The sequence below is a fragment of the Bombus bifarius genome, unplaced genomic scaffold (assembly GCF_011952205.1).
Source record: "Bombus bifarius isolate JDL3187 unplaced genomic scaffold, Bbif_JDL3187 scf7180000009145, whole genome shotgun sequence".
Lineage (NCBI taxonomy): Eukaryota > Metazoa > Arthropoda > Insecta > Hymenoptera > Apidae > Bombus > Bombus bifarius.
Genome location: NW_022884930.1, coordinates 598,612 through 606,490, shown reverse-complemented (window position 1 = coordinate 606,490; position 7,879 = coordinate 598,612). Strand labels below are relative to the sequence as shown.

Here is a 7,879-nt window from a genome sequence, read left to right as displayed (position 1 = left end):
ATCACACAGTAGCAAGGAAGCCAGTTGTGCAACGACGATGAACGGAAATTACAGTGATTAACGAATAGCTCGTTCGCTTGATCGATTGCTATAAGTCATCGTAAAACGATGGGAAAGATAAAGATGTATATTTGCAGGATTATTGAACATAAAGCGAAAGAATTTCGTTATTTTCCAGTTTGGAAAAGGAGGAGACGCTACACGATGCGCGAGAGAGAAAATCGCACTGTAGCCTCGTGAAATACCAACAGGCCGACGATCGGTGAGTCGAGGCGACGCGTTTGCATTCCGATTCAGCCTTTCTTTCGTCGTTGATTCTACGTCGTTTCCATTCCGAAACCAATCCAGCCGATCGTTTCGTTACGTTTGGTCGTATTTTGGTTCAGGAAAACGAATCCTTCGACCATCGAGCATGTTCCATTCTTTTCCGGTCGAACGTTTGCGTAGAATTTTGAAGGTTTACAAATTCTAAAGATTTAAAGAACTAGAAATTTCAGAGCCGCGAAACGGAAGATAGCTATAATAGGATCGATAACGCGCTAGAGATTATCGACGATTGCGAGGACGTAATGCAGAATCGTTTAATTAGTTTCCAGCGTATCGAGGGAGTCGTTTGCACCCACATTCTGCGGGGGCAATCAGCGGATGTCGCAATTAAATTCCGGTATCTCGGTCGTATAAATCTATGGAAGATGTGCTTATTTTAGCGTTTGGTTAATCTCCGATTTTAAAACCTATCCTCGAAACATCGTAGATGTTATATACGATTTAATATGCACAACTTTATAATTTGGAAGCAAAGTTACAGCTAAAGTGGAACCATAGTGCAAGTGCAGTTTACTTTCGTTATATCTGATGCATAGTTCATAGTCGCGTATCTTTGCTTCTTGGGATAAATAAATTCCTCGTTTACGTCGCTTCTTCTTTCAACTTCTCGTATAGGTATAACGACGTCTCTCTCGAGAAACTTTATATTCTATCCAATCAGACGCATTTATTATTTTTATTCGCAGCGCTTTCCATCGTAACTCAAGGGTATTTTCAAAGTGCGCGATCCACGAGCGAACGTTGGATCGTCGGTGGAGCGTTTCCTCCTTCATTGACTCCGGGAACAAGCCTCCTTCGATGGAATGCACACGAGCCAAAGTGATAAACACCGTTTAAGAATCGCCACGAGTTTGCCGGTAGTCGGTCTGAAAATCTCGCGTGTAAGCGAAAGTAGAGAAAGCTGTGTATCTCGATGCCGTGGCAAGGCCGTCCCTCTGGCTTGGACTCCTTCGATACGGAGGATGCCGGCCGTATCATGCAGGAATCTCGTTAGCATTCTTCCGTGCTGTTCTCGAAGACACGTACGATTGAAAACATAAATAGAAACGTGCAAATAGAGCTGTATGAAATTGTGCAAGATCACGCACAGGTAAAAGCTTTTTTCACGGTGTATTCGACAAAGCGACACGCCAGGATAAGAACGTCAGACGTTTGTTTTAGGGAAATGGAAGCAGAGACATCGAAGGGCATGAACTTGGGAAGTAGAACGAACCAGGAATAGGTATGCGTAAAGCGTCCGCTTTAAGAAAGCAGCAGCATGAATATTTAAAGAGTCCTACGAAAGTGAAAAGTTCGAAGCTAGTTTCTTAAGAGAGACAGGATCCCAAAGATTCTCGAGTTTAACTTTGTCATCAAAGTAGACGATCTCCTTGACATTTCAATTTTGACCCGATTTCTCCATCGATTCACCACGATATCTTATCTGATCGATACGCGACGCTCGTATTCACGGGCACAATGACGTTTGTTCGCTTGACCTTGAAATATCGCGTTTTACGCCATTAATCTCGGTAACGCCGATAAAGATCGAGAGTCGTTCATCGACGACGATCCCTAAGCAAACTTCTCCAATGATTAATATAATAATTAATTTTCTTCGAAAGGCGAATCGTCCAACTGGAGGCGCCACAGGTTTCGACTCGCCATTTGAAAGTCAACGACAGCGATATCAGAAATTCCACGTCACAGACTTTTGACTGTCGTTGGTACGACGCGCCTTCGAAGAAATGATACTCGGTGAAATTGACTTCTATTAGGTCAGTGGGCGATGGAAGTCGAATACCGTCGCTCGATTATTTGTCTCGATTTTTTCTCTTCTCGTAAGCCACGCAACGTTAATTGAAATTCTTCTTCTGCAGGTGAGAGAGGTGGTGTACGATGTCGATCGGAGGCGATTGAATTTTCTCAGCGGCACGACGTTTCACTCGCTGTTATTTGTTATGATCGCTACACGATCTTAATCTTGTACGAAGTTACACGTTTCGAGGAGATTTAGGAAAAGTGTGTTACGCCTGATTTGTGAGATCTGAAATTTGATCTTCGATTTCACTATCCGCTTGTATACTGCTTGAGAGAATTAGAGGAATGTAATTAACGAGATAAAAAATACATTATCTACGTATATTTTTTTATCTGTTGGCCGAAGAAACATTTATAATTATGAAATTGAAGATTGCCAATGATGATAAACCAATCTCTGAGCTAGGTCAGTTTTAGTTCATGCAAATGTAATCATAACATTATAATCTATGTGTTTAAAAAATGCAATTATTCGTCTAAATATAGGAGATATTTACAAACGAAGAATCGACTCGTCTTCTCTAATCTACGAGTTAAGAAAGATGGTCTGTGAAGATCTCTTTGTTGGTGAGCTTTCTTCGAGCGAAACAAATGAAATAAACATTTCTTAAAAGTATGAAAAACAATTTTATAACGCTATTGAGGAAGTTGTAACGATAGATTAATAAGAAATTGTGTGTTTAAAAATATAAAAATATATATTCCTTCGAGCCGGATTCGAACCAGCGACCTATGGATATCTCTGAATATACATTAACCGCTACAGTCCACCGCTCTACCAACTGAGCTATCGAAGGGATGTGATGAAACGTGCTTAAATAACGCTATTAATAGTTACATATTATATATCAATAATTTTAATTAATTTTTCTGTAAAATATAACGTTAAAAATTATATAATAACGTCAGTTATTACATAATAATACATATATTTCAAAAAACATCGAAATCGTAACGTTTTCCAACAGAATAACATTCGATTAAATTGACTCGACAAAATAATCGTTCCTTTGAGCCACATTTGAAATAACAATCTATGGATACCCTTTTTAACTATTCCACTTACACTCGGATCAACTACAGTTCACCGTTCTATACTAAACGAGTTATTGCAATGGGTTATAACCATTTTTACCCTTCTGAGATTCAGAAACTTATCTTACATTTTTTAAATAATATTTTGCAAAAATATTCCTTCGAGCCGGATTTGAACCAGCGACCTATGGATGTCTCTTTCTTTTCATCGCGAACCAACTACAGTCCACCGCTCTACCAACTGAGCTATCGAAGGGGTTGTATGTACATTTACATTTCCCGTTCATGTTCCAACCAAATTGCTCGAATCGTTTGGTGGAAGAAACTTCATTCTACAAAAAATATTCCTTCGAGCCGGATTCGAACCAGCGACCTATGGATATCTCTCCTCTTCTGGAACGCTTCAACAACTACAGTCCACCGCTCTACCAACTGAGCTATCGAAGGCCTGCAATCATCAGCTTCTCCGTGATACATGACCATTATTCAAACCATTTGCTACCGAAGCGTCAAAGAGAAAGGAACTTCTGAGAGCGTTCGACAAGGTAAAAACCTCTTCGAGCCGGATTTGACCTATGGATGTCTTTTCCAAGATACGAGATCGAATCGTTGCATACTGTTCTATGCTAATACGGTTTATTTTCATTCGAAGATCACACAGAAAGAGCGTGATAGATTCATCTTTGTCGATTTTCTCGATATCATCTGTTTTTAATGATATGCTTTTAACATGCGTTTAAAAAATAGTATGTTCGCACGAGACAGTCGAAAAGCAAAGTAACTGGTTAGTTTTCAATAACTTGTCCAATGATACAATTTATCTAAATGTCCAAAACAGTTTGTAAAAGGCCCAAGGGATAACAAGAGATAATCGAACCTCTTGTAAGTCAAATCGATCGACTTTATTTCTTTTTAATTTTACGATATCATTACACATGCCCGGTTCTTAAGAATCAGATGACTTACTTCCAATAAGATCATCCGAAATCCTTCCATTCATCCAATTCGCGAAACCAAAGAATTACCAAAATTTCTCATATCGATTTTCACGATCAACAAGCGACGAAAAATCGCGATCAAATCACTCGACGGATCGCATTATTCACCGTGGTTGTTGAATATCACGGCGCACGATCGGCACAGCGGGCGGAAATCGGCCGCAGGCCCGTTAACGTCGTTTCTTCGACGCGTTCCGGTGCAGGACGCGTTTAATGAAACTGCGACGACGTAACGCATAATAATAAATCGTGTATTTCGTTACCGGAGTTACGGTATCGTTACGGCTGGTCGAACAAAAATTCCCTCCGTTCGATGCGATTCCCTTCGTCCCGCGGTTTGACGACAAATAAATCGCTCGAAACGGCGGCGATCAACAGCTAGGGGAAAATTCACTCAATGGAAAGTGATTACGCAGATCGACGTTTTCCCCATCTAGAAAACCTGCCTCTCGATTCAGCCGATACTCAATCACGTATATACGTGGATCGTACGTGTGTTTCCATCGTTGACAGCTACGACGATAGCAAACGTTACCATCGTGGTTTCCACTCTACCCGATCGTTTGCGATCATTGTCCCGTCACGGTTGAGTTATTGAATAGGTTTGGAATTGGGAATTCGTAGTGTTTCTATGACAAGTTAATAAATTTCGTGGTACATGAAAATGCGCGACTGGAATTTATGTATTTTGAAATTTAACGCGCCAATGGACTGCTCGGATTTGTCAAACCTGCACAATTCGTAGTTTTCTGAAAATTTGGAAAATGCCTGTTGTGAGATATCGCGCATATCGGTACCTGTTAACCAGCGTACATAATTTAACTAGCTTTTAACGGCTCTGTTTCTACGCGTCCTGTTTTTAAACAAACGACAGTTGTGTTTCAGCACAGCGCTAGTGAAATTACAAATTGTTTTACACCACACGCACAAAATGGACAGTTTACTGTTGCGCATGTTCGAATACTTTCGTGCGCCAGTGTAGTCGCGTACAGATCAATTGAACTCTACTTAACGCTATGTCGTTTTCTTTAAGCATAGACGCATTCACGACGAACGACCTACGTGTTTTTTCACGCGAACTCGATAAAAGTAGTTGGCATCGAGTTTGCCTTCTGACATGAGGTGAACGAGTTTCACGAGAAGGGAACAGAGGAACCTTCGGTCCAAAATCGTCCGCGGGAACGTGGAAAGTCGTCGACCCCGAGGGAGGGAGCTCATCGTGCGTAAAATCGGAACTGATCCGTGAAACGAAAAATCCTCTGACCCATTTTCAAGTATCGTTCGCTTGAATCGACCGCTCGAATTCACGTTGCATTGTCCTCGAGGTATGCACCACGCCTCTTTGAAACGCGCACGCGCATTCCTCTGCCTCTCTTTGCAACTGCAAGTTCGTCAAACTGAAATAAATGCGATTTAAATAAATAATGGAGTTAAGTTACATATCCACTTGTACATCTTAATGAAATCAATTCGTCGTACATTGTACTTATCAAAAGTATTCGATCTTCACAAGGTGATTGTTAATCTCAGAACGAGTAGTTGCAGGTTTCGGAGGTCTGACTGTACCTTTTTCGATGTTCGAACGAGTCGAATCCCTCGCAAGCAAGCGATTAATCGAATCACGAAAGTCACTGCCACTTCATCGGGTCGTTATAAGGGAAATTCTACAGAATTCTACGCAATAATCATATGAATTTTAGTTCAATGTTCGTCCTTATAATTATTCGCGAACGATAGTCGAGAAAGATGAGAAATTTCTAGTAAGTTAATACTTTTGCGAACCACTGTACTTATTTGAATCATGTTGGTTAACTTAAATCCTTCGTCGATCGTTTGATCGATTCTCGATGATGTTTCCGGTACGAAAGTTTCTGGTCGTCCTTAAACGTGAGCAGCCTCGAAGATCGCGTGATCGATCGAATAAGGTCTCGTCCTCGAGATACCTTCACTGTCAGGATCATGGGGACGCGAAAAGAGGGACAAGGCGGCCAGTTGTCTGATTCTAAGCGTCTTTTTGTTTGTCGGTGCATTTCGCTCCCGATGTCGGCGTAATCACGGTGAAAGGAATGGAAGCTGTCGCAGGAAGTGGTGTAATTGCGTTTCTATAGGCGCGATAGAGTATCTCAACTATGCGATACCATAAACGAAACGTTGACCAAGAAGACGTAAACGAAAGGCGAGATATGGAATGACGTTATGACGGTAAAAGCGGCAAATTTACTAAATTTATATACTCACTGATCGATGTAGGTATACATTTACGTAAGATTCTAGCAAAAGGAGCGATCAGATAATTTAAATAAACTTTGTAGAGTCGTTGACGCGTGCGAATTCTCTCCTTGCGTCTATATTTTTATAAACGACTGCCTCGAAATTAATCTTTATTATAATATCGTACCAGGGACAGACTGCCCATTTGAAGGGACTTTAGGAACTTAATTAATGAACTAAAAATAGAAGGCCGGTGATTTCGGTAATCTCCCGGAAATATTTAAGCCTTAGTCCGCCTCTTCATCGTATCAATAACGTGTCGATAATTTGTAATATTAAACCTATAATTAATTGTTTGTTTGCTTGCGATGGACGTACGTGGAAACTACGTTAGCAAAATTGGAATTCTTGGCATTGAGATGTATTTTTGTACGTTCATATTTGTTAATTCGATACGTAGGTATTCTTCGATTCTAGAGAGAAAAGAAAGGGAAATGATTTCTTGATTCTACGTTCGAAGAAGTAGCAGAAAGATCGAGAGTGTCACTTTCAACTTTCAACTCTTCTCCGTAATAGCCCGTCCTTTCCGTGGCGAGTATCTTTTTATATTCTTTCCTCCTGCACGCTGTCGAAGATGTAACGGGATACCCACGTGCGTTGCGACACTATCGCGTCATTATCCGTAGAGGAATCTCAGTCCCTACACGAAACGCATAATTTTCTAATTCCAAAAAATTGGATAACCGATCGGAAGGTGGGTTGTGTAATTTCGAGAATCGTTTATTGGCGTGAAAGTTTTTAAATGAAAGTGCTGGCGAATTAACCCGCCGCATCTTACCTTTTCTATTATATTATCATTTATATGGTATTTATGTAATTAATATATAATGCCAATAAAGATTGAGATATAAAATAAGAAAAAGGATTGAGAGATTTTTGAAGGAATAATCTCGTTATCGGGAGACCGCGTGACTCGGATTTATTATCACTTTCACTGGGTGCACGAAGTATAACCTCGTTGATAGCGAAGAAGACAAGGCGGAGGAGGCACGCGTACACCAAAAATTATCGCACGTATGTACGTAATTATAGCAGATTAATTATGCGACCTCGGACGAAGCTTTCACTGAAAACTGACTGGTTTCGTGTGTGTTTTTTCCTTGTCTTTCAATATATCGATTCTTTCTACTTAAACGTGCTTGGCGTTCTTTCTAGTATTTTGAAGATTGTATTTGAAAAGCCTTGAACTTTAGAATCAAATCATCTGAATTGCAGACGCAGACGTGGAATCTTCGATCGAATGTTGAGTCGAGTCGAGACGAGACGAGACCGTCTAAAAATTTCTTCTCCGAATATATCGACCTGTCGAAACTGTCAGAATATTTCTTACATCGCTGCGAGAACAACGTGCACTCGTCGATATTATTTACAAATCGTATAGCCCGAAGCAAATAGAGGAAAGGCAAATAGAAGGATACTTTAACTCGTTGCAAGACGTAAGTACTTAC

General features: G+C 40.5%; 3 non-coding genes across 3 annotated transcripts; all 3 read right to left on the bottom strand.

Moving 5' to 3' along the window:
* Nucleotides 1-2,829: 2,829 nt before the first annotated feature.
* On the bottom strand, nucleotides 2,830-2,924 carry Trnay-gua. The gene is made up of 2 exons: nucleotides 2,888-2,924; nucleotides 2,830-2,865 (listed from the first exon to the last, which is right to left on the bottom strand). It is a non-coding gene; the product is annotated as a tRNA-Tyr (tRNA).
* Nucleotides 2,925-3,319: 395 nt separating this feature from the next.
* Trnay-gua lies at nucleotides 3,320-3,418 on the bottom strand. The gene is made up of 2 exons: nucleotides 3,382-3,418; nucleotides 3,320-3,355 (listed from the first exon to the last, which is right to left on the bottom strand). It is a non-coding gene; the product is annotated as a tRNA-Tyr (tRNA).
* Nucleotides 3,419-3,507: 89 nt separating this feature from the next.
* Trnay-gua lies at nucleotides 3,508-3,609 on the bottom strand. The gene is made up of 2 exons: nucleotides 3,573-3,609; nucleotides 3,508-3,543 (listed from the first exon to the last, which is right to left on the bottom strand). It is a non-coding gene; the product is annotated as a tRNA-Tyr (tRNA).
* Between the last annotated feature and the right edge of the window lie 4,270 nt (nucleotides 3,610-7,879).